General features: G+C 39.2%; 1 protein-coding gene across 43 annotated transcripts in view; it reads right to left on the minus strand.

Annotated features, from left to right (window-relative positions):
• ZBTB20 (zinc finger and BTB domain containing 20) overlaps positions 1-27,537 on the minus strand; it is a 478,730-nt gene that overhangs the window by 291,935 nt on the left and 159,258 nt on the right. For 41 of the 43 annotated variants that reach the window (XR_005258635.1, XM_038149265.1, XM_038149587.1 and 38 more), the window contains one exon: positions 24,324-24,399. The gene's annotated coding sequence lies outside the window, so the exon portion shown is untranslated. Of the gene's footprint in view, positions 2,003-24,323; positions 24,400-27,537 lie in introns of those variants that run through there. The other 2 variants (XM_038150877.1, XM_038150366.1) reach the window with 1 other exon arrangement.

Here is a 27,537-nt window from a genome sequence, read left to right on the forward strand (position 1 = left end):
TTACACTGCCATAAATAAAGCGTTTCAGAATTAAACCTGACTATTGTCAAGTTTATGTTATGCATAATTTAAGAAGAGGGCAAAGAAGAGTAGATCAGTCTTAGGAGGTACTTTCAGGTTAGATTTTCAATATTTAGATGAGAATCTGAAAATGAAACTTTAAATCAACTTTAAAGAAAATTAAAGTACATTAAAGAAAATGAAAGTGGCAAGTATAATTCTGCTGTTAAGGTTTAAAAGAGAAAGTAAATATGAACAAAAAGAAATTTAAGTTTAGTAAATAACTGTACGCAAGCAGAGTTTTTTGCAATATTTTGTAATAAATAACTCTTTCTGAAAAAATGGATAAGGGCTTCTCAATTTTTCGTTGTCTTAAAATTCTGTGCTTCCGCATTAATATACTAATTTGCCTTTGCAGAGCAGAGCTTTTGAAAGAAGAGCTGACACACTTAATAGAGACAATTGGGTTAAAAGGGAATTTCCTGGATAAAGTCAGAACATAACAAATTCTTACTTATCCAGTGTAGTTAATGTAAAATTATATTCTTCTCAACAGGGACTGCATGGTGAAAGGGATATCTGGTTTGTTTAGGAGGTGCCCCCATTAATTGGATGATTTTTTTTTTTTTTTTTTTTTTAATGCTCTTAGCAATCAGCCAGTAGAGCCAGACATTGTCCTCAGGTAACCCCACACAGCTGCCTCCAGTGCAAAAGCTGTCACATCTCAGACTTCATACGCTGTGATCCGCTTCCTTCCTTCCTTCCCGCGGGTCCCCCGGGGCTGCCAGCCCGGCGCAGCCCAGCCCAGCGCTCCCCGCTCGCCCGGGGACCGGGCGCTCCCGTGGCTCCCGGAGCCCCGGCCCAGCGGAGCGCGGCCCCGTCCCAACGCGCCGCTTGGGGCAGGAATCCCTCCCAAACCCCAGCGACTCAAAGCCCACTGCGTGGCTGCTCCGCCGTTTGAACCTCGCGTTTGTTCCCCCCCGCTCGCAGCACCAATTTGCTTTCACTTTCAAATGTACTTTTATTACCCAAAGCTGGACAGGCGTTCTGCAGCGCTTTTTCTAGCAGGTAAAATCTCCCTCGAAAGAACTCAGTGCTTTTGTTTCCGTGTCACAAAGACTCCCAGCACTACCATCTCCATCCCATCTGCACATTACATTAACTCTCAGCATTCTCTATGTAATGTGTACCACAACATTAGACACAGATGAGCATCTTCACCTACTTAGAAATGAAGAAACCAGAACTCTGAACAATAAACTTAAAGAAATCATTAATTTTGAGGAAAAGAGAAAAGCAAATTAAGCCCACACTTAGGTATGCTAACCTGCTAACATAAAGCATTCAGCTGATCCTGAACAGTTAAAATTCAGCTGCCTAAGGATACACTTTTTTCCAGGTAAATTCCTACTGAAATCAACAGACAAGCTTCTGGACAGTAACACGGATACAAACCTGAGCTACTTCTACTAAAATTCCACAGATTTAGAAAGGTGTGATCATGCCCCAAACCTGCCCCAAGGCAACGATGCCTTAGGGAGGACTGACAAGATGACTAGTAAGAACCAGCTTGCTGTAGAAAGTTTTCCACTGGAAAGCTATCTCCTGGCAGACACCAAGGTCTCCTGCAGCCGAGTGGGGAGATAGAAGTCGTCACTATTCCCATTAGCAGTGTTAAGAAGCTAAGAAGGTACGTAGTGACATGTCTCTCCATCCAAGCACAGCACGTGAACTTATTTTTCATTTTGCTCTCTGCACTGACATGATATTTTCACTAAATAAACCTTGTCACTTATTTAGTAAAAAAATTATAATTATTCATTATAATATCATGGATCTTATAACCAATTCTCTGTACACATTCAACAACAGATTATTCCACAACATTGGCAATATGATGTAACTTAGGTCAGGCGTGGAGGCGTAGTTTGTAGAGGCTGTTACTAAGTGACAAAGGAATTTAGGGCATCAGTGAAAAGGTTGCATTTGTTAACTGTTCATTTCCAAACAGCTTCAAGGGAGTTGCTTTATTTTTTTTTTTTTTGGACGTTTTTGGTTTTTTTGTGTGTGGGGGTTTTTTTTTGTTTGGTTTTTGTTGTCGTTGTTGTTGGTTTTTTTTTTTTTTTTTTTTTTTTTTTTTTTTTTTTTTTTTTTTTTTTAATGGGATTTCCTGCCTACTTCTGCTGAAAATTGCTGGAGAAGAGCTGGTTGGGTATTTTGGTGGAAGAATCATTCTGGGGAGATTTAACAAGCAGACATCACTGATGTAGAATTCTAGCCTCTGCTATTTCACAAGTATTTTTTGTTTTGTTTTGTTTTATACCTCTCCACTTAGAGTTCATGCAGCACAGTTATTCCCAGTTCAAATATAAAAACCCACTAGGAAAAAACCTGTAATACTTTATCCTATCAAACTAATAATACACAGTTTTTGTGCCATTTAAATCAGAATTGCTTTTCCCCAGTGAATGGTGGATAAAATCGTTCTAGACTGCAGCAGATGGAACTGGAAACTTTGTCTTCCTATTTGTAACAGCGGCACATATGATCAGCCTGTGTGAACAAGGTTACAGCAAAACAAGTAAAAAGAAATGTATCAGGGACATAATATACCACAGAAGCAGCTCTACACTGCTGCTCTAAAACAACCACTTTCACTCTGCAGATTATCAAAAACTCCAACTGAGCCAGGCTGGGCAAGCTCGCTCGCAATCCTGCAAGGCTGAGAGGAGCACAGAGAAGTCTCCTCTGTGCCAAGAGCCCTATGCAACAGGGAGGGAGATGTGGACATTTCCCAAAGCAGCTGCTGACAAGGTGTGCTTGGGAAGGAGTGGAGAGGCCTGCTGCAATTGCCTGGAAGTGTGGATAATGTTCTGGAGGATCTTCAGGACCATGTGCTGTCAGGAAAATCTGGCACTGTGGCATGGGCTGCGAACCCGATCCACAGGCACGTTTTTCTGTAGTCACCATCAGAGAGTAGCTCTATCTCCAAAGTACCTCTGCAGCAGGGAAAGAGCATCCTCTTCCTTTTGCAGCTAGCTGGGGAATGTAGGCACAAGTATATTATTGACTTTTCCAAGGTTACTGAGCCAGACAGGAGCAGCCGGATCTTGGTCTGGTCTGCTGATCAGAGCCTTAATAACACCAAGCAATCCTCCCTCCAGCTTCAAGGCCACAACGTCTGCGGTTTAGTATTTTCACAGAGGGCATAATCTGGGCACACACATGGATGGGCAAGATAGGAAAAACCTCTTGTTTGATCTTCATAGGAAACCTTAGCCCTGAAGTAACCTTGAGGTAACAGAAATAAGGAAAACCATGAGTTTTACTGGCAAGTTTAACACACGAGGTTTGAAGGTCATCAGAATGGTTTTGTCTCTGAAGTGAAAACTGGTGTTTTTACACTATACTTTAGCACAGTGGTTTTAAATTATCTCTGCAAAGATGGATACAAGCAGTTTGTTTACCAGGTTAGGAACTGAGGGAAAAAATATCAACGAGATTTAAAACTCTCCTTGGCTTAATTACCCTTAACATTTTATTCATTTAATCAAAGAAAAAAAAAATCAGCTTGGCTTTTTTCTTTAACAGCAGAGTCAAACCAACTGGAAAATTCACCTCCTACAAGAAATTTTGAAAGGGAAAACTCCAGATAGCAATATGCTAGAGAAACATCTTCAGCTGCAGACAGAACTGTATTGTAATGAAATCTTATATTTTGACTCTCTACCTCTCCTCCAAAAGACAGGGAAAATGGTTGGATTTGAATATTGGTTTAGACCTTCTCATGGGAAGGGCCACTGCATATGATACGGACATACAGAATTATATGCCTGTAAATTTATTTTGCAAACTACCTGCACACATAAACACATAAATTATGATAAAGTTAGAGAGAATGACTATTTCTTTAAAATTATTTTTTCCCTTCCACAATGCATGTTTCTAAGTTATATAAGTAGTTATAAATTAATTTCAGAAATGGGGATTATTTCAGATCATGAACATTTTTTTTTCAAAACATATAAGAAGCAACAGCAATGCTGGAAATGGACTGGAGCTGCGAGGTCCTCATTCTGCATCTTCATGACACCTTTCTGGGGCCCCGGTGATTTTCTGTAACCACTGGGAAACAGTGATTTTTATATCTAGAGATCAAAGGGACAGGATCTGTTCTCTGGGGACACAAAGTCCTAATACCCGCTAAAACAAAATGCTCTTCAGTTGCTCACTGTAGGGAACTTGGAAAAGAGACTTTGTTTTGCGCCATTTATAGTGCTCTGCAATCAAAAGATTATAAAAAAAACCAGAAAAACACAAACATAAATTGAGAGAACTGTTCCAGACCTCATCCTAAACTGACATGATACAGAAAATAATAAAATGGACATAGATCTCTTTCATATCAAGCTTTCAGTTTTACTTGGTTCTATTTAAACACATATTTTGCTGTGGCAAACTGTGTTCTCTCTGGTTGCTTACACAGTGGGTTTCATGCATTCTTGCATATATTTGAACTTTTGATCATTTTCCAAAATTTCACTACTAGTATCCTAGGCAGCCATCAGTGGGCAGTGATATGGGTCATTCTAGTTCAGAATTAAAAGGAGATGAGTGTGACTGATCCTTTTTCTCAAGGCCAAATCTCATAACAAATCATCTGGAGAACTGCCAACAACTTCAATAGGACCAGAAATTGTCCCTACTGTTATCTAAAAAACTTCATGTGCTGTATGAGAAAATCAGGGTGCAAATTCTCCAGCCAGATTAGATGCATTCTCCCACAGACTAGGAAAAGGATAATCAGACAAAAGAGCAAAGGGAGGGACTGCAGACTTCACTGATGCCTATATGCTATTGCTCATCACATTCAAAAATAGATGGAGGAAAAGCAGGAAAATGTGAGCAGTGCTGCATGAGTTCTTTCTGAGCAAATCTGGAAATATTTCTTTTTTTCCGGTACAATTTAGAATAGGTTTTATAATTTATCTATTATCTTTTTATTATTTATTATTATCTAAATGATATATATTATATGGAAATATATTATACAAATACAAATGGCTGCTCTTGTCATAATCCTTTATGCTTTGCTTCCAGCAAAGAGTGAATAGAAGAAAATAAAACTGGATCATGAACAACTTATTAAGTGCTTTTTTTTCTTTTCTTTTCCTTTTTTCGGTCAGAATATGACAGAACAAGGGGGAAAACCCATGCTTTTGTTCCCTTTTCTGAATTTCCTGCTTTGGAAAGATGTCAGTATGTCTACACGAGTATGCATGTGCATGTATGTATGTATGTATGTAGGATTTACTAGAATGGCAAGGAAGAAAATAAGGTAATCGCAAAAGAAGCCAAGAATCTGGGACTTTGAATTCCCTGACTTCAACAGTGTTTCAAGGATTTGGAATGTGACAGATACTGGCATATTGCATCTTGCTGTGAATGAGGGGTCGGCTGAAGCTTTAGAGCATCCCTGTTCCCAAACAGGAATATGCACAGCTCATGAGGCACATCTGAAAGCCTGGGATGTGATGAGGCATTCTTGACCCCTCCCTTTCCAGTGTGCAGTGCTCGCCCCAACGAATGCCTGGCCTTTTACTGACCTTTAATTTCATAACAGGCTCATGTTGACAAAACACTTCAAAATGAGATCAACACAGGTAGGTAGCTTGTGCTGTGATACAGAAAAGAATTTTCAAAAGCAGGGGAGCAGAGGAGACAGGCAGTAGTGGCACACATAATGGGAGCTACATGTTCAGCTGTTTACATATGGGGCTATCATCAAAAACTGCATCATACTATTAAAGCATCTTTTTCCTTTTTTTTTTTTCTCTAAAAGCCTATAAAACTTTGTGGTTTTTTTTTTCTTTTTAGTTTTCTTTTTGCTAGGGCTTTTGTTGGTTTTGTTTTTTGAATTTAACTAGTCCTATAATCCACTCAGTTCTATTAGGCAGCCACCTCTGAGACAAAACACAAAGGCAGAAGGAAGGTGGAAAGAGTTTAGAGGAGAACCAGAACCAGAGTTTCAAATTTGAGCTTCAGACCTCATAAACATCCATTTTAGCAAAGTTACCTTGTCTCACTGCTCTTTAAATTTCACGGCAAATACTTAGAGTGATAATTTAGCCACAGAATGTTTGTATTAAACACGGGCCTCCTGCTCTCAAGTTTCTATAGTTTACAACAAAGAGTTTATTAAACACAACTCTTTCTGTCTGACATTCAAATCCATCTCTGCAACACACTCTCCTCTGGATTTGCGCCACCGAATGAAATGCTTTGGAAAAACAAAATAAACCAAAACCCTGCTGTGGAAACAGGACAAATCTAGTTTCACATCCCCTGCAGAGAGAGAAACAAGACGGAAGTAAAAAGCACCAAATGGAGCTCATAAAGCTTCGCTCTGATCTCAGCCTCCACATTCTGGCAGAGAGCACTACCTAAGAGATGTACTCTGCTTCAAGTGAGAACAGCCTCTCATTGCACCGTGAACACAAAAATATATTGTCTGTGAACAATTACCCTAAAAAAACTCTGAATAAGGGAAATCTGACTACAGAATAAGGGGAAATGTGGTGGGAGGCAGGCTAATTGTCCCCCTCCCTTGCCAAGACCTTATCTTGCACGACAGCCATCTGTGGTAGCTATGCCTGCAACTACAGTTCTGTGGGCTACACTGAACCTCCTTTCCACAAACTGCACCACAATGAGGTGCAATTGTCTTGCCCACCAGACACCGTCCACCACAGAAGGGAAGTGATTTGAGTGCTGTAAGAAAACCAGTTTCTTGCTGTATGTTCATTTTATCACTGGTAATTGCTCATATTCTTTCTAACATTCCATGCAGCAATGCACAAGTGCAAGGAAACTCATCCTAACCCACAGGTGCTAGGGGGAGTCAGTGCGGCTGGTGTTAAAATTCACTACTTCTTTCTCTCTCAGCATATCTACAAATAAAAAAAATATTTATTTGGAAGTCACTGCCTAAAATAGGAGCATGTTCTGGACAGTGTGAGACCAACCTGACAGAAGGAAAAGAATGCACACCTGAGTACTGGCTTTTTCCATTCCTGGATCCTGGACATCTCCTCTTTAATTACATTTTGAGGACAATCAGCAACTTAGACAGAAAGTGCATGGTGGGTCAGGACTATTTTTCAGGTTTTTGGTTTGTTTTCTACTTTTATACCGAATCTACATGCACTTTGGTACATATACAGGCAGGCAGTCAAAAAGAAAAGCACACTAGACACAGGGAGGCCATGTGGTGATCAACCAGGTTCTCACCTTGCTTGTAAAACTACTGCGAAATTCAGGTAGGAAACAGCTTTTTCTTCACGAGAGCACAGCAGAATGCTCTGCCCAAATATGGGAGTTTCTGTAACACAAAGCATTGCTGACAGCTTTCTTGTGAACCCCCTATGATCACAACCACTGTTGGGACTTTGAATTGGCTTTGTTAGTATACTGGGCACTCTGCACATATTCATCACTGGGCTTTTACAGCAAGAACATCTCACATGTCATATGACAGTCTCCGTTTTACACTTTAGTCCTTTATTCCTTCAGAAAGCAATGTTCTGGTGCTATTTCTCATTTTTTTGTTGTTGTTAATTAATTCATTTGAGACTATTCCTTAAATTTTCGTTGTAATGCATTTTTTGTGGGGGTCTATTAGTGACTTCTAAACCTGCATAAAACTGTCACTGATTTAAAGTCTTTGTTACTATGCAGGTATGAATCTGTTTGCAGTATACGTGCACATGTATGTATGTGCATGTGCATGTGTATGCATGGATTAAAAAAAAAAAACAAAACAAAAAACCTTTCCAACTGCATCTTCCTCCCTCCTTCCTTCTCCATTCTGAGCAGGTTCCTGCTATCAACTGCTGGAGTGTGCTCACTCTACACCTAGAGCTATAATTATTTTGCTTTAATTTTACAAAACCTTTTGTTCCATTCCCACGAGCCCACCTGATCCTTATATTACACTTGCTCTATTAAAACACTCATGCAGAACAAAGCACAGTTGTACTGATTCATAAGTAACTCACCCCCCCACCCCCTCTTTTTTCTTTCTACTAGGCTCATGCATCTTACCAAAGATTCATGACACTGTCCCTGATACCACTCCATGGTCCCATGTTTGCCTTTTTCTCCTTTCTTTAAAACCATTATTTTTATGTGCTTAGGGTCCAATTACACCACTGTGTGCTGCTGTTTTGAATTGCTGTTGTTCTCAGTCATTTTAGGTTATGCTCTTTGGCACAACCAACATAGTGCAGAGGGCGTTACAGAATTTATTTCTTGTAATCAGACTCTAGAATTCTTTTTTATTATTATTCATATTCATAGGGTACAAGCAGCAGGGCTAGCCCTACATTTTCTCAAGACAAGCCAAAGCCCATTTCTTGCCAGCCTCTGACACTGGCCTCCCCTATCTGCAGAAAAAAGGCCCAGCAGCAGCTCAGATCAAGCTGATCATTATTATTTGGGCATGGCCTGTATGAACCACTAGGCTTTACAGAAGACCAAAGACACCAACAACACTTGTAATAGGATCTTTACAGAGGCACTGGTCATTTCAGATTAAAAAAAAACAAAACAAACCAATCTCTCATAAATTATTGCTGAAAAATGGAAGGACAGAGTACAGCCTGTCAGTAAAGATGGGAATAATTAAAGGGCTGTTTCATCTTCTTGTCCTGTACAACTTCCTTGAGGTGAGACAGCCTTCATTTTCTGGCTTATAAAGCACTAAGCATTTTGTTAGGGCTAAGCAGAAGATAAATAATCTTCTGCCAGAACAGTGCATGTGAAGGCAGTGCTAGCAAGAAGCAAATAAAACCAGAAGGTAGACACCTTCTAAAGATGGAGAGCAGGACATTTTGCAGTGTTCTACTGAACACCACAGAAGGTAGGTGAGCACAGGCCAGGCAACGGGGCGAGAGAAGACAACAAGAGGAAGGAAAATGTGGTGTGTGTATGTTTTTCTGGGTGACGTGTAACAATGGTGAATACCAATGCTTTGTAGCAATTAAAGAGAATAACAGGAAAAAAAAGGGGAATGTGGCAAGGCACAGAACAAACACATCTGTACAGGGTACAACCGAAAGTTGCAATTTACCAAAGAATAACCATTCTGCACATTTTGTGTAGCATGTCAAATCTATCAGATTTTTCCCTTATTAAATCATCATTCTACAGCAACAATCATTCTCTCAATCAATCCCCCGTGTTAACAACTCTTAGTAATGATTAACTTGGCAGGAACTGGTGTTTACATATATTTTAAAGTCCTGAGCACTGTTCTCTATTTTTTTGGATGCTAAATTTCCTTTACATTTTGTCTCTTATTTTTTAACCTGTTTTTAAAGGATGGATGCATTCAATTGGAAAATAAAATTTTGTGACACACACTCAGATTATGTTAGTTCAGGAAATTGGCAGTAGGATAAGAACAAAACCATTCACCTCCTGATTGCTGATTCAAATCTAGCCCAAGTGAGATAGTCACAGAAGCTAGAAGCCTCCCATGATGGCTTTGTGATTTGAGATTATTTTTCATGAATCTCAATCCACTTTAGGCCAAGAACCAGAATCACACATCCACTGCCTGAATGAGCATTAAGTGGCACCACTGCACACAGTAACAAGGGAAATGTCAAAAACCAGACTGGGTGCGGGGACAAACTTCCAACCTCATCCTAGGAAACAATCATTAAAAAGCAGGGTATTTTGTTCCACACAAATGTGGAGCAAAGGAAATGTATATATCTACCTACCAGACAGAAAATACCCCCTTGTAGTCACATCAGCTGGTTGTTGCAACATTTGCCTGAGGTGTTTTACCTTGTGGCCATGTATCACTTGAGAGCTGAGAGACAGGGAGGGCAAGAGGAGAGAATACAGCAAAGGTTTTCCATCATAAGCCCTGAGGAAGAAACAGCAAGCTCATGCAGTCCTTAAACCTTAAAATCAAAAGACCCTCAGAGCTACTGAAGGCTTTGGTCACTATTTGCTCCATTTTCCCTGCCTAGATAAAAGACACAAATGAGGCATCTAATTTTGCAGAAGACCAAACCTAAGGAGGGTTGTGTTGCACTTTTTATTTTATTTGGGACACGACTGATTAACAAATCTATTAGCAAAGCCATTTCACTAAACAAACATCCTATAGCACACAACAAAATAGTGATGCTCAGATGTTTTTCCCATGACTCCTTCTTTCAGGGAGCATGAATCATTAAAATCACTTGGGAATTAGCTATTCCAGCTTCCTCCCTCAGATACATTTGCTAACCTGAGAGAGGTAAAGATCTCAGGCCTCAAGAGTAGATTTCCCACTGTCTATGCTGAAATGGAGCCAATGCAGATTCTACCTTTGGGCCTGCACTCAGGTGCCTCTCTGTTATGTTTCATTTCACATTTGTGATCTTTATTCCTTAGAAACAGGAAAAATGCACAGCTGACACACCATGTTTGCATGCAACTTGGAATTGTTCTTCAGTGGCTGTAGCTGGGACATGCACTTGACTATTCAAAAGGAAGTGAGATGAGAAAAAGAGCTGCCTTTTAAATGGCCAAATATTGCTAATTTTACATGGGGAATTTTGGGAGCAAGTAGTTATTCTCAAAGTTTTCAGAGACATTACTGAAAGTATTCATGTACACAGCAAGAAAAAGTTGGTGGGAAGGTTCCCCATTTTCTCCTTCCCTTGCTCTTCATTATTTTTTTCCTTTTCCCTTTTTGGCAAGAAGAAAAAGGAGGACACTGACAAATGGGGGGGGGGAAAGAAAAAAAAGGATTGATTTGATGATCCTTGCCCAAAATAAAATTTTTGAGAAGGAGTAGCCTTACAGATTGTAAAGTATAGCTGTAAATACAAACACATGTAAATGCTTCTATTACATAAAGTTCCAGTAAAATGTATAAAAACTCTAAATATACCTAAGCAGACATATCAGTTAAAAATTCAGCTGCTAAACCGGAAGAAGCAGACAAACAATAGTAAAACTATTAATAATTTGGAAAAAAACCACACCTTTTATATGAATTTAAACTTAAGATGCGACACAGAGAATGTTAATTTAATTTAGGAGTCATAAAGTTAATAATGCTTATTCACTGGCAGAGAATTCAAATACACATTGCATCTTCCTAAACCTTTTAAATTGTTTTGAGTATATTTTGGGGAGGCTCTGGAAGGAGCCAACTTGTCAAGGGAACCTGTATCTGAGTGAAAGCCAGTGTTCAGTACATGACTCAAAATCATAAATTACATGCATTAGTCCAGCAGAGCAAGGAATCACTATTTCAGGGAACAGTAAATAAAATAAATAAATAAAATAAATAAATAATTTTCACTGAAAATAAAAATAAATAATTTTCAGAATATGCAGTATACAACTTCAGCTCTCATTCAACATGAGTTTTTATGGACACTGACTACACTTCAGGAAAGCACTTGTGGACTTGCTCAGTGTTTTCAGGAAAGCTGAAAGCTCCAGGAATCAGAGAGAACTCAGATCTAAGTCTACTTCAACGTGCCCTGCTTATTGTGAGGAAAAAGTACTGTGATGATGTGCTGTGCACCAGTGTGCTTTTCAAACTGATTTTATGTGATTGATCATTTCAATTCTGAATCTGGACTCTCGGAATTCTTGGTCTCTGTGGAAGGTCAGATGCTTACTCAGAGCTGGTTTATCTTGAGAGGTGACATGCTGGTCTTCAAGCACTGGCATTTAACTAGCCTTCAGTGATAGCACGTAGGCTGGAACCGGACCATCACTTTGTACCAAGTGACCTGCAAGCTGAGACCCCTTACCAAGAGTCAGAGGACACAGACGTTAACTGTGACACTCCCATGACAACATGTCCACTAGTATGGAGAATAACACAACAGTAAATAAACCTGTTCAGGTATTTCCTGCAGGAAGAATTCTCAGGTGAAGAAGGACTACCTCAAGTGAAGATGCCATCACTTATACATGCCAGATTTGGCCTTGGCGATGTATGTGAACCTCCAGCAAGATTTTAATTTTACAATTAGCTTCAAATGCTCCAATTAGTTTCTCAAGCTGCACAGAAAGCAGAGGAAGTTCAACAGTAAGACAACAGTGAGCTTTTGAAAAAACATTATAGGGAATAATTGTGCTCTGGAGAATTTATTTATTTACTAATGCAAACAGTACACACTGAGATAACATCTGGCAGTGTTTATTACAATGAAACCAAATCAATACTTCTGTCTACTACAATATCTGTCCACAAAATAGTCATTCCTCCTGGCATCCACAAGAAATATTCAACTATCTATTACAGTAGCCTTTGTCAGCAAAAACAGAGGTTAGCACCCTAATTTTTCTATTAGAAAGAATCAGATGCACCTAGACACAAGAATGATAGTAGAAAATGGGAGAGAGAGATGCAGTTTGTAACATCACAAAGAACATTAGAAACTAATAAAATCACAGAAATGAAATTTCAAACGTGTGAAATGTTTTGGGTTGGAAGCAACCTTCAGGATTATATTGTTCTATCTTGTTCCCCCTGCCCCGGGCAGCAGTACCTTCCACTAAAGCAGCTTGCTCAAAGCCCTGTCCAGCCTGGCCTTAAACACTTCCAAGGATGGGACATCCACAACTTCTCTGAACAGCATCCCTAAAGAATTTCAAAAAGCAGTAGATCCCAGACTGTTTTCTTGTGCCTCAGAGGAGCGTCCTGATCAATGGAAAGTTGAATCTGAGCCAGCAGTGCCCTGGAGCCAGGAGGGCCAACCCTGTCCTGGGCGCATCATACCCAGCATCACAGCCAGGCAGGGGAGGGGACTGTCTTGCTCTGCTCTGAGCTGGGGCAGCCTCACCTGGAATACTGTGTATAGTTCTGGTCACAACATAAGGAGGGTATAAAGCTGTTAGAGAGCATCCAAAGGAAGGTAATGAGGATGGAGAAGGGCCTTGAGGGGAAGCCGTATGAGGAGTGGCTGAGGTCACTTGGGCTGCTCAGCCTGGAGAAGAGGAGACTGAGGACACAACTCACTGCAGTTACAGCTTCCTTGTGAGGGTGAGAGGAGGGGCAGGCACTGATCTCTTCTCTGAGGTGACCAGTGGCACAACCTGAGGCAATGGCCTGAAGTTGTGTCAGGGGAGGTTTAGGCTGGATAGCAGGAAAAGGTTCTTCACCCAGAGGGTGGTTGGGCACTGGAACAAACTCCCCAGAGAAGTGGTCACAGCACCAAGCCTGACGGAGTTCAGGAAGTGTTTGGACAATGCTCTTAGGCACATGGCATGACTCTTGGGGTGTCCTGTGCAGAACCAGGAGATGAACTTGATCATCCTTGTGGGTCCCTTCCAACTCAGGACAGTCTATGATTATACGATTACTTTTACTAGTGAGCTGCTAGGCCTTTTGAGGCATTTTAAAGCTATAAGTAAAGGGAGAAAATTTGACTTTTCATTTCCTTTTGAAGTCAGGATTCAAAAAGAAGGGATACTGAACCTTTTCACATAATTAAAAAGCCAAAAATAAATTTGTTTTGAAAGTTCTGTGTATTAGAATTTCCAAGTAAGCCCTTTCATTTTTTGCTACTTCTGTATTTGCATTATTGCACATGGTTGTAGAAAAACTAGCAGTGTTTCGTGCAATGAAAAAAGTCACTAAGCATTAGCTTAGTTCTTACTGAACCTTCACCTTTCTGAAATCTAGGTGCCTCTTGCAGTCTAACAAACAGACTGACGTGCAATAAGATATGCATTACTACTTACTTGTCACAAAATTAAGCAAAAAATAACAAAACCACACACAAAAAATCAATACTATTATTTCCTCCTTACATTTTTAATTGCTGTAATTTTGCTTTTGTTGAAACAGTCATTTCCAAAGAAAAATGATATGTCTGATTAATGTGACTAGACATAAAATAGATGTACATTTGCCCCTGTTTAATTTCACATTTTGCTGGATCATTGTTCAAGGCATTTTTATTTGTACAGGACCTGAGGTGAAATAAGAGGTTCTGTGCTACACCAAGTCCTGAGGCATGGGCTATGTTCAGAAGTTATTGTGGTGATATGTTACCTTTTTTCCCATAAAAACTTCACTTTGACAAGATAATTTGGATTGTAGTTATGAAGTGGGGAGAGCTGGGAGAAGAGGGGACACAATTTGTTTTCATCTCTCCTGGTCTAGATCTACTGGGTGGAGGAGAGCACATTTTAATTTGGACTAGTAACTGAACAGACACTATATGCCATTATATTTGATGCCTGTTTCTATAATTTGTGCTAGGTAAGATTTGCACTAGGATTTCTTCTTAAGTTTCCTACTATTTCTTGCCCTCCACACCAATAATGTCTTACTAGAACCTAAAAGTCCTAATGACATGGCCATTAAGAATGAACTGGGGAGGAATCATAACAATAGTACTATATTGGCAAAATGGGGAAAGAAAACAAAACCTTACCTTCCAAACACTGAAACTGGTGAAAATCCCACTAAAGTAAATGGAGTCCCTATTTAAAGGGCAACAGTACCACCCCCACTGCTATCCATTTAGCACATGAATTTGTGCTACAGTTGCAAATACACAGAATATTTGACCTAGCTTTAAGCAAGAAGATCGAGGTTTCAAAAGGGCAGAACAGGCTCCATCATCTCTTTCTATATTTCAAGAAACACAGGACAAATGCAGACTGGGTTCTGAGAGCTCTCAACACTAAGAAAGACCGGCACAGGAGCTTCCACTTGCGTATTAGTGATGCAGAGGAATAAAAAGGCCAAACTGGGACAGAGACTGGGACTTTTACATCTGGATTCAGGGCAAGCAAGAGCCCAGCCCCAGTTCCGTGAAGAACCGATTTGTCTGAACTGTATGTGAAATTTGCCAGTTCCTCATCAACTCCACAAACTGAAGAACTGTTTCAAAAGTTAGTATTAAAATTGAGCTAGATAAAATGAGGGAAAAGGAATAATTTCTAACCAATACAGTATTGTAATCTTTCACAAAAGAACTCCACCTGAAAATAGGAATAAATCCAAAATAAAACTTCATTTAACCCCTACTGGGCACAAACGTACATGTGACAAATTTTATGTCACTGAGGTATTAAAACAGGATAAATCTAGTTGTTTTTTTTAAAAAAAAGGCTCTCTCTCAGGATGTATTTATTTTTCCACTTTTTTACCAAAAGGTAAGACCTTTTCCTCTCCATCAGAGCAGTTGGTGTCTGTCCCTCACCTGGGGCAGGACTTCTGGAGAGGGGGAAAAGATGAATACAGAAATGCATCAGACAGACCATAACCTGACCCATGTAAAGGCCCAGCTCAGGCATATATGTTTGCAATGACTGCTTTCTCCACTGAAAGGAATGTGGAAGAATCCCAGGGACTTTTTTTGGGCCAGGATTTCCCTCTTTATCTATAAAGAAGTGATCAGAAAATGGCAGCACTTCATCCAGAAATGGTGTGCAGAGATCTGGCAGGGATCACAGGTGATAATTAAGTTTGCAGTACCTCCCTGGGCAGGACAAAGAGCACTGGCTTTGTCAAATGGCTTACCTGCAGCCCTGAATTTCTCCCAGTTCCACAGTCCTGAGTTGCCAGCTCTAGGAAGCAGCAGAAGGGAATTACAAAGTCCTATCCCATTCAGGCAGTAGGATCAAGTACTGGCAGCAGTAGAAGTGAGACTTAAGTGTTTCATAGCATGGACATTCAGGCTTCCTACCGTGTCAGCAAAGAAAAAGGGAGAAAAGCCTACCATCCCTTCCAAACTTCCACCAGTGCACCCATAATTAATTACAACACAGCTTTGAGAATTAGCTCAGCATTAAATAAAGAAATTCTATTATGTTCTACAGTATATTTGTTTTACAAGAAATACAAGCATAAGGAGCTTAAAGAATAGCTACTATACGGTATGGATACATTCTAAACATTATGACAGAGATAGTGTGAGAGATTTTTAGAAATTAAATGTTTTAAATGTGATTAAGTCATAATGAAGACAATCACATAGAAAACTGTGCCACTGACAGTCTGACAATGCAGGGACATCAGAATTGTTTTCCACCATTCTAAGGCACAGGAAAATTCTGGCTATCTCATGTTAATGAAAGGCAAATTCCATAAGGGGAGAGAAAATGCATTCATGAAAAAGTAAAATGTACCTAGTACATTTGGAATTCTCTAGGACACGAATGGATCACAATAAGGAAAAAATATCTTGCTGGTAAGAAATCCTGTCTATGGAGGAATCATCAAGTCTTTCATCTCTAGAGCTTCCCTCTGGTTGCCTCTAGGCTAAACACCATCTAACAAGATGCTTCCCTTTGCCCTTAACACATCCCAAGTACTGCATAGTGCCTCTAACTCTGGGGTTTGAATTCCACTTAGAGTCCTTAACCTAAATGTTACTGCATCTAGCTTTGGACCTGGTAGCACAGTGTTCTCTCACCACCTATCTCCAAATCTTTGCAATAGTCTGAGACTTACATATGAGAAGAGAATGATGTTTTGAGCATCACAGAAGTCCAGGGACTATCTGAACGCAAAACTTCAGTTCAATACCAGTCCAAAAACATATCTATTTATTTTTGTTATAGATTATAATCATAACTATTAGTTGGGATTACCTTCCTGCTCTAAGAATTTTCCTGAACTCTTGCCAAAGGACAGTTCCCTGGACAGGGCAGCAAAACACTTGAGGTGACCATGACTGGTATTCTGAAGAAAATAAGTCTTTGCTAGACATCTAGAGCAGTATTAATGTCTGAATGTTCTCTTCAGTGCCATTCTGGAGCCATGACTATCAGCACATAGGCACAAGAACACCACAGCATAATAAAAACAGCTAAAGTGAACAAGAATTTGCCATGATAAATATGTTCCTGAATGGCAAGCACAACCAGAGGAAGGGCAGATGTAGCTGTAAAAGAGCAGTGTTTTCTAAGCCACACACACAAAGAAGCTGAGAAGTAGTAATACATCAATTTCTGACACAGGAAGAAACTGCAAATGGGAGCATTTCTGGAGTGATGTCACATGGCCAAGAGGCACCAAGACAAATTAAATAGCACTGAAGCCCTGGTAAAAGTAAAAAGAATAATCCTTTCCCTCCTGCAGGATTGAAACAGTTGTGAGGAATCAAAACTTTTACATTCAGGTGCTATCCACGAGCATCACTACTTACATCAAACTTGCCTATTGACTCAGGGCTTTTTCACTTCTAATCATGCTTCCAGTCAAGTTGATAGACTAATTTAATTCTATACCTTCCTGGTCACCTGGTTCCTGGGTCCCTCAGCATCCTCTGTCTGCATTCCTCAGGCTTTTGTGATGCCCTGACCACTGGAATTTCCCTCTGGTGGCTAACAACATGCAGGCTAAAGCTGTCAGTAAGGCACTAAACTCACCCCAAAAGATGATCATTTTAGAGCTGTTTGCTTCAGGAATCTAGTGTCACTTGTTCTGGGGAAGTGACAGCTACTCAGACATAAGAATGTTAGTTGTGTATTAAAACAAGGCAACAGGCATGACAAAACAGATTATCCTCTTCATTTGAAACTCTAATGAATGGAAAAAGGAACTGGGAAGAAATGAGAATTCATCTGTCTCTGACTCTGATTTTTCCATTGATGGTCTGATCTTACAAATTCTATACATACAAACTGTGCCACTCTACCCTACCTAAATGAACTGGGGCTGCATGATCATAATCCAATCAGGTTTGTATTCAGAGAGGACATGCAGTGATCTGGTACACAACTGATATCATTGCTGTTGAGAAATATACACCTTATTTCTTGAAAAGGTTCTGCTGGTAAGAGTCACATGATTCTTGATTAGTTGCTGCAAATCTTGGAAGAAACGAGATAACACTCTTCCATTCTACAAAAGATTTTAATTATTCAAAATTTCAATAAAATCACTGCATGAACTAGAATGAAATTTCTAAGGAAATACGATGAAAAATATCTGCCAAAGAAAGCAGCAGGTTCAAAAAATTGTTAATGCAGGTTTTGACTCAGAGATGCCTTCAGTTATTGCTGACACCAAAACATTTTGCACAGTCAAATACTTCTTTTTGGTTATTATTTAAAAATAAACAAATAAAACAAATATTCTGATCTCTTTCATGCCAGTGGAAACTGTTAAAAACAACAGATCCATTTTGGCACAACAGATTAAAATCTCTTCCTAATCTGTTACCTAGATAGTTCAGGAGTAATGGCAGGAAGGAGTCCAGTACGAATGAGATCCTCTATAGTAAAATTCAGAGCTAGACAATTTAGCCTAGTGAAGAAAACAGACCAGAAAATTTGGGTAACTTACATTCATCAGACTGCCCTACATCAGACTCTAAAATTTGAAATGTTTCAGCAAGAGTGTCCTCAGGGACACTGATGTAAATATGGAGTAACCACAATGCCTTTCTCTGGAGGCCCTCCCATTATACACTGGTTTAACTAAATATTTTTGTTTCAGATAGAACAAAATAGGAGTACTTTGGAAAAGGCCAGGTATGTGTTGCTTTTTTTTCCTTTCATAGTTTATCTAATGACATCTCTGGTCTGATATAACCTTCCTTGCTCAATAATATTTAATCTTTATTTTACCTTGATGTAGAGTAGCAAATGCTGTGGTAAATGGAGTGAAAGATTTTCCACTTTCACCATAACATCTTCAGGTGCTGAAATGTTGAGGTGTTTTACTTCAACTTGCTACAGCAGTGCTACACAGGGAATCAATGCTTATATTCCCATGCCTTTTTAACATGAGTGAATCACAGCCCATACTTCTTTATATACTAAAACAATCCCATACCAGAGAGCCGTTTTCCTATTCTCATCTATTGTGGCCACTATTCTGCAAGAAAAAGAGCTTCCATCTATGAAAAATGTAATGATTCTACCCATTTGTACACTACAGCTGATGCCCTTAACCTCCACACCTACAACATACAAACAAAGCCCCACATAACCCCTCCACCTCCCAAAAAAAAACCCCTTAAACATTTGTACGAAAACAAACAAACAAAAAAACCCCACATGATTTAATAAAAAATAATTCCTGACTCCTTTTTTTTGCTAAGTTGTGAATGAGACTGATTAAAACCAACCTGAGAACTAAGAAAATTCTCTTAGTTCTTGGCCAACTGCATTTTGAGATTTGCAGTTTCATTAAGTGAAAACATCTTTCTAGGATGTTTGCATGAAAATTCAGAAAACAGCGGCAATCATAAGAAAAGAGAGACAATTACAAAGCTCCTAATCTCCTGAGACATTTACCTTTTTGTAGCAGGCTTTACTCCAGCCTCATTACATATTTGCTCTGATCATCAATCCTATTTGCAACTTTCAACTGTCTCCATGTTCTTTATCAGAGGAGCTTGTATCAGGCAATTCCCGGAGTGTCTCCATTAATACAAATTTTAAAAACCAGTAACTGAAACAAATCAGTATTTGTCCACTGGCTGGAAAGAAACCCCTGCAGACTCAACATGACTGAAAATGTCTTTCTGTGTCTATGTGACTCCTTCCTCTATCCTTCTCTAAAAAAAGAAATGTCACAGCAAAATGCTGGCAGCCCAATGAAATCTTTGAAGACACAGTGAGAGGATGGAAAAATGAGAACCCTGGAGATCTTTTGGGAACATTAGGCTTTATTAATCAGGAATGTACTCGCCACATACCAACATTCCCAAATGGTACACTGAATCAGATAAATGCCAGGGAGTTACAGAACCCATCCAGTTTGGTCTTCTGTCTTATGGGAAGTTCCAGCACGGTCTGGGAGGTGATCTTCCAAGCCATTCCTTAAAAAAGAAACCTCTCCTACTTCCATAGTACCTATAGGTTGTGTTCCAGCACTTTACAACTCCAACAGTCAGAACATGGCTCCTAATATCTAACTTGGTAATTTTCACTGCTCATTGAACTGATTTCTTTAGGTCTTTCTCCCAGTGGACATGAAGAACAATTAATCACTGTGCTCTTGATTAAAAATTTTCACTCAATAGATTTTTTTTTAAAGTATTTCTCCTTATGGTACAACAAAAGCAACACTTTCAGAAGCATGTAATGCCAGATAGGGCTCCTACATATCCTCTTGCCCCTGGGCCAGATAACAATCAACCAGTTTCTGCTTTCTTCACTATTTTAACTCTAGGACAATTTCTGCCTTGACAAACATTTTTGACCTCTCCACATTTCCACTGGGCTTTCACAGGTAGAAATCATGGCAGAATTTATCCCCATGAGTTTCTGGATTAATGCCTTGGTAAAGGAAGGGGAAAAGGCAAAATTAATTCTCTTTGTTAGTGCTAATGCTATTCCTCAGGGATAGCTGGCCCCAAGACATTGATCTTTGCTCAAAGCAAGCACACTTCCATACTCATTTCACATTTGAAGCGCAGCTTCTACACGCCAATATCTGCATCAAAAAAAAAAAGACTTAAACTCATGAGAGTCTGCATTCTGTCAGAGGACCAGGAACTGGGAAGGGACTCAAAGCCCATCTTAGCCCACCTGAAATTCTAGTTAAAACATCAAGTTATAGGAGAAAAAGTCAGGTCCCAGATCCATCAAGAATCATGATGATTCTTGCACTGAAAATAACATGGTAGTGCACGTAGTGCTTTTTTGTTGCTTCAAAAATCTTCCTTCATCTAAAAGCAGAGCTGTGATGGACGAAGGCCTTCCCAGCCCTGACATCCTGACGCTACACATGCAGCCTGCACTCTGGGATGCCAGCTTACTGTGTCACATTGGCTTGGTTCTGCCTCTTCCTTTCCTTATGCCTGCAAGCTCAATTGAACTTATGAAAATTCAAACTGTCTTCTGTCTGTTTCATACATCATCAGCAAACAATCACTAGACAAAAGGAATTTGCTCTCTGTAATTTGGAGGTTACACAAATGCCTCTGCTGTATAATGCAAAAAAAAAAAAAAAGAAATAAAGTTTGGTATGCAAGGTTAACTCAGCATGGAGGAAAGTAGCAAAGAAACAGAGGGAGAACATGAACAATAAAATACTAGGAAGTGGGGAGAGTGACATGAGAAATACTTCTGTAAATCGAAGTTGGCCTTGCTACTTTTGAGTGATGGGATTAAACAAAGGCACAAGTGAGTTGTGAAAGATCACCCCCAAGAGTGGTTGTATCACCATTCCTCATGATTTGTCTACACAACTTACTTATTTATAATAACAATGGTTACTGTTTATCCCCTAAGAGCTCTGCAAACACAAATTCAGAAATTCAGTAATGTTCACAGAGCTGTATCAGTTTGAATCAGATTGAAAGAGTGATCTGCTGAACAAGGCACAGTGAGGTTAAATGACTTGTCCAATGCTACTCATTATCCATGAGTATCAGTATCCACTCAGTATCCATAAAGATTAGAACACCAGATCTCTAGGTCACTGATCAGATTAGGCTGTGTAAAGCTGAACCCTTGACAAACCAACCTCTTTTTTAACAAAAAATAACATGGCATATACTCCTTATTGCCCTCAGCCCATGGCAACATGACTAAAACTATTGCTTTGAAAGCACATATTTTTCTTCCAGACACAATATGTGTGCTGTCATTGTCTCATTCCAAAATCATGCAGACACTGAGTGTGAGCAGAGGTACCTCCTCATGCTTGACCTAATCCTATTTGGGGTTAGTTGCAAACAGCAAAGTACTAAACCACATCCTTAAAGTTAAGAATTTGAGTAGTCCCATTGACCTCAAAGATCTGCTTGCCTATCAACGCAGATGACTTTAGCTCAGAGAACCCAACATAGCAAGAATCCAGCCCACAGACCTTTTGCATTAGGAGAATATCTGTCCCAAATTCAGCAAGCGGAGTTTTTCATGCAACTGTCTGACAGATATTCAGGTGATGTGTATCTTAATGCTTCTTCTAATGCCACATACTAAGTATTTTTTATTAGACAAAATTTGGCTCATCTTATATTAATCATTCACTTTAGGGCCATCCCTACATTAAAGCAAGATTTCCACCGTTTAATTAAAGAAATAAATTACAAAACTACTAGGATATGGCTTGCCTTTTCTCTTTGCTGTTTTTAGGTTAATACAGGAAAGCCCAAATGGCAAGTTCACCTTTTCAAGGATCTTACAATTAGAAATACCTCATTACAGCAAACATAGAGGAAACAAAAGAAATCAAAGCATACCCTCCTCTATCAAAAGGACAGCCACTACTTTTATTGTATCAAGCAACTATTTACATGGACAAGAGGTATAGCAAGAACCACATCCTCATTTTACAGGGTATACGTGCTTATGTAAAACTTTCCTCACCTTGTTCTTCTGTATTCCAGGGACAGGCTATGCCAAGGCTACAGAACTTAAAGAAGCTAAAGTTTAAAAGTGGGGGTGTTCATGAGGTTTTTTTTGTTGTTGTTGTAGTTTCTTTTGTTTGTTTGTGGGGTTGTTTTAGCTATTAGTACAAGAAACTCAAGGATTAAAAATATGGGCTTATACTTCATGGAATGGAAAGAAGACCTAGGCAGAACAGTCTTAAGAATCCCGATCCCACTCTCCATTCGACCACTGATTTACTTGGGCCTTGAGAAAGCTGCTCAACATCTCTGTGTGAATGCACTTGACACTCCTAATAAAAAAAGGAAACCAAAAATACTTCCTGAACATGAGTTTTACACTTGTGTATTTATTTTCCCTTCAAAATCTAGAGTCTCATGTAACTAAAAAAAAGCTCATCCCAGCCAGCACCAGTTGCTACTCTTATTTTGTCTTGGGCTCTCCATGCAGGACTAAGTGACCATCTGGACCCTAAGGATTCAAAGAACTTGCCTTAATTCACTCTTACACTGCTGCTGCACTTTGGAAAGAGAATTACTCCTGCTTTCCAACAAAAAATTTTCCCAGTTGTTCACACTAAATTGCAAGACAAGCATGAAATTTGGTACTCACAGATTCAGAAGGGTTCCCCCATCTTTCCCTGAACACCTCCCTTTAAATTGCTGCTGAACCCAGAAAATCCACTACTGTTTTCAACTTGGCTCACCATTGTAATTGCAAGGTTAACCTCTGGTGGCCAGGGAAGCTGCTCACATTCAGCAATGAAGAGCAGAAAATGTTAAATACCATTCACTGGCCACAGCCTGCAGTTAATACACAATATTTAAACAACACAATGGCATGGCCCTTGCCAGTAATGTAAAAACACAGTGGAGTAGAGCCAGAATGGCACAATCTGCCTGTCTGAGTCATGCTTGGCGCTGTGTGCTGGAGGGGAAGGCTTTAGCTGCCCACAGTGTAACTGTACCCTCCAGCTAGTTTACAATAAAACATTAAAATATATTAAAAAATGGGGGTGGGGGGTGGTGGTAAAGGCATGATAAATCCCCTCTAATACTTAAAATATTTTAAAACTGAAGTATAAAAGTACCACTTTGGAAGAAGGCTCTGGATTTCATTACAGACTGCACATTTTGATCTTAAACAAGAAAACAAACTGACTGTGCTTTGTAATATTCCACAGCTTTGTAGTCTTCAACTAAAATCAATCTTTTCCCTCCTTTCCAAAAGCTTCTGGATTTTTTTGATACATTATTTCATTTGATTAAGAGTATCTGAATCTGCTGTATTTTCCAATCCTCTTTTGCATGCCTGTTGTTCAGTCACTGAAGTTCCAAATCTTAATTATTAACCCAAATACACTCAATAAACAGATTCTAAATAAGGGTAGATCAGAGTGATGTGCAATCTGACTTGCATTTACAGAATAACTATGCTCTTAGAAAAAGACTCCTTTCTTGCTGAGACGTAGATGTTATTTTGACTGTTTTGTTGTGTCACAGCAGAGATGAATTAGGCATTTCTGCCTTCATCTGCACCCTAAAGCAGCTGAAGTCCCCTGTGATGTCATCAGAAAGTTGTTTGTTTTTTTCTCATACAAAGGAGGAGAATTTTTGATGACATCATGAGAAGAGAATAAACTGTACTTTGTGCTATAAGGAATCTTCTGCTACTTTCTGTTATCTCTGCACCAACGTGCAGAAATCCTCTCTGACAAAGCGACAACAACTGTAAACCAACAGAGATGCACAGTATTCCTAACAGTATTCAAAACAAAGCAGGAAAGAATGATCTATTCAGTGCTCTGAAATTAAAATCTGCAAGATGTAAGTTCCTTTTTAATTTTTAAATAAAACATCCTTTGAACTTCTAAATCCCATTCAAGGGGACTCTGACCTTTATCCAAGACCAGCTACTGTGCTAACACTTTGGACGCATATAGAGGAAAAATACGGACAAAAGGTACCGGAAAAGCTTTTACTTACAGGAATGCAGTGTGGCTTAATCTTTTTGTTTTTAAGGTGCAGTGATTTCAGCATCTACAATGTAACTTCAGGCAGTCTGAAAAGAAACAGGTTAAAATCTCTTTCAGTTATAATTGGTATTTCAGATTTAATTAAAAATTAAACTTTCATAATGTTTCACCATCCAAAGCAATGCATTATCAGTCAAGCGTAGCCTTCTTTTTTTTGTTAAAAGAAGCTCTTCCCAGAGTAGTTTGCAATGAAAGAAAAAGGGAAAAAAGCAATTGAGAGTAGCAAAATATATTTCTTCAGCAAAAGATCTCTGAATAATTTGGAAAGAAGCATTCTGCCTCTTAATTTTAACAATCAACCTTATACTAATTAAAAAAAACCCCACAATTAAAAAAGACAGAAAAACACCACCACATACCAAAGACTGTGAGGATAAAAATGTTAATTTCAGCAAAACAAGGACATTGCTAGGACCAGAACATACGCACCAAAAGGGAAAATATGGTTTTACATAATGCCAGCCAACAACATTTTTACAAATTCTTTCTACATCATGCAGCACTTTCAGACTGTTGCATAGAGAAGCAGAGGAAGACAAGTTCAAAAAGAGTAAAGCTGTTTTTAAAGTGTACAAGGAAAAAGGTCTCTTTTAACCCTTTGTTAAGGGATACGAAATAGCTCATCTATAAAACTGCATGGTTTCTTATCATGTAAAATAAATGTCACATTACTGTGCAAAACAGATAATTAAGAAGTGGTAGCTGCAGACACAGCATTCGAACAGATGCAAAAAAATTTTTTTTTTCAAAATGCAGTTGAAATAGTTGGAATGACAATAAAACTCCAGGGGTTGTACCATAAATATGAGTTTAAATGTTAGACTGGAGTTTAAAACCTGTGGTTTTAATTATATCTAATTATAAAGGCTTCAAAACCAGGAGAAATGAGAAAAACAAAAAAAATTAATAATAAATTAAAACAATTTTGCAATAAGTTGTCAGGATTTGGCCTCGTAATAACAAACCATATAGCAATATACACAGACACATACAATGTACCAATGACTCATTAAAGGAACAAATCAAAACTTCATTAAATTTTATTTTTAAAAGGTGACAGCAGAACTTGCCTAATTTACCCCATTCAAAATCAAAGCTATTCTCCTCACCAGCAGCACACTCGCAGATGAGCAAATAAATCCCAGATGCAAACCTAATACTGTTTTTAAATGTACCACAGGCTGGGAGCAATTCCTGAGTGTAATTGTACATTGTTCTGCCATAAGTAAAAATACAATTCCTCCAATGTCAGTCTTATATGAGGTTTCTCGATCCATCTTCATGGATCTTTAAAATGAAATGCACCATATAGACGATATACTGTCACACAAACATGTTCATATATACACCAATACCACAAACAAAAAAAAAGCTCACAAACTTTTTTGTAGGTTTAAGTTTTTCCACTCTGTCAAAATCAGAGGTATTTAAGAGCAGGAGGCAAAACAGAGAGCACAGAAGGGGATAGAAGAGGAAGGACCAGAAACAATTCTTGAGCATTTGAATGAACAAGACCCCCCTGATAGAGGCACTAGGATGATGCTGCCACAAGATAACCCTTATAGGCTTGGATGAAATTTTTCCTGAAGAAACCACCTGACACACACTTTCCTCTGTTCCTCTTCCTTCAGACAACCTTATATCAAGCAACTTTCCTTCTTTCTCCTGATTGACACCTAATAAGGTAGAGAAACAGTGAAAAAATCCAGGCAAAAAACTGGTAAGTCCATCCGCAGCAGGCAACAGCACAACGGACACATATGGGATAACAATTTAAGCCTCTGAACTTCCATTTCTTTCACTTTCTTCCCCTTCCAAATTTACCCCTTTTCTAATGTCTTCAGGACTGTAATGCTGGCTTGATGGCAGGGAAGGAGAGGGGCAGCGGTATTTAAAATCCTAATTCTTTTAATGAATGCAGTGAAAAACTGACCTCAACGGAAAAAACAAAGAGCATTCACTGAGGGTGAAATGTATCCCTGTGAGGAGAGCCAGTACAGAGAAGCCCTATTCCTATGACCTAAATAGGAATAAATTGGTGCATGGAGTTCATCACAGTGAATTTTGTCCAAAATTCCAATTTTTTTTTTTTTTTTTTTTTACAGAACGAGGAAACACATGGGTGTCTCCTGTCAAAGCCCAAAGGCAGAGCACCTCCTTCCCATGCTGGGCGCAATCCTGACAACTGCTCTTCAGTGTATCTTCCTAGTAGTTTTAAGCTGAAGTCTTTTGTGCTTTGCCCACATTTTTCTGATTGGGAAGGGAAAGGAGGGAATGCAACATTTGGCATTACTCTCTAAGTTAGCCTAAGGACATAGTGCCTGCAGATAAAGTGGTCCCTCTCCTCAAGGCAGGCATAATTAGCACACACTGTGGTTCTTCTGTTACAAGAAATAGAGCCTCGGAAAAAGCTCTCTCTAAGAGCTTGCCTTCCTGTGCACAGGTGAGGATGCTTAACACCTGTGGGGCAGGAGATCATAATTGTTAAGTGAAAGGGATGCCCTAATCCCCTTGTGGAAAGAAAAGAGACATGGCTCAAGAACAGTCAATGAACTTCTGCCTGAGAGAAGCCCAAGAGCTGGAATTGCAAGAATGAGGAGATTGGCAGGTCAGGAATGAGGCACATGAGTAAAGTGTTAAAAACAAGGCAAGTGTTGCCCCTTAGTAAAGGCTTTAAAAACAAATATCAGAAGGTAAACAGGTTTCACTTTGCTTTCTCACAATTCCTTCTTGCCATAAAGCTTATGCAGAGTGTGAAAACTGTGAGAGGAAAGCTACCAACTCTACAGTGACTGAAGTTCATTAGCAATACTCCATGATTTGCATGACTCTACTTTGCCTGACTCACGGTTATGGTCTAATTCCCCACTTTGATAAGAATCAGATTCCTTCAATTTAAAAAATTAAAGAGAAGGGAAAAACATGTAATTGGGAAACATTTCAGAAGATGTCATCCTTCTGCAAACTCTTAGCAAAAAGATGTTCCATATCTGTAAAGCTTTGATTTTCCTTGAGTACCTTAACTCAGCTGGAGCAGGTCAGTTAAGAGTCGTAAATAGCTGATTAGTTACGAGGAGAAGGGAAGACTAGAGGAGAATACAGTGCAACACTTTTTGATATCTTTAGAAATTTCTAGATATAGAAATTACAACCTCAGTCAATTG

Source organism: Motacilla alba, chromosome 1, assembly GCF_015832195.1.
Source record: "Motacilla alba alba isolate MOTALB_02 chromosome 1, Motacilla_alba_V1.0_pri, whole genome shotgun sequence".
NCBI lineage: Eukaryota > Metazoa > Chordata > Aves > Passeriformes > Motacillidae > Motacilla > Motacilla alba.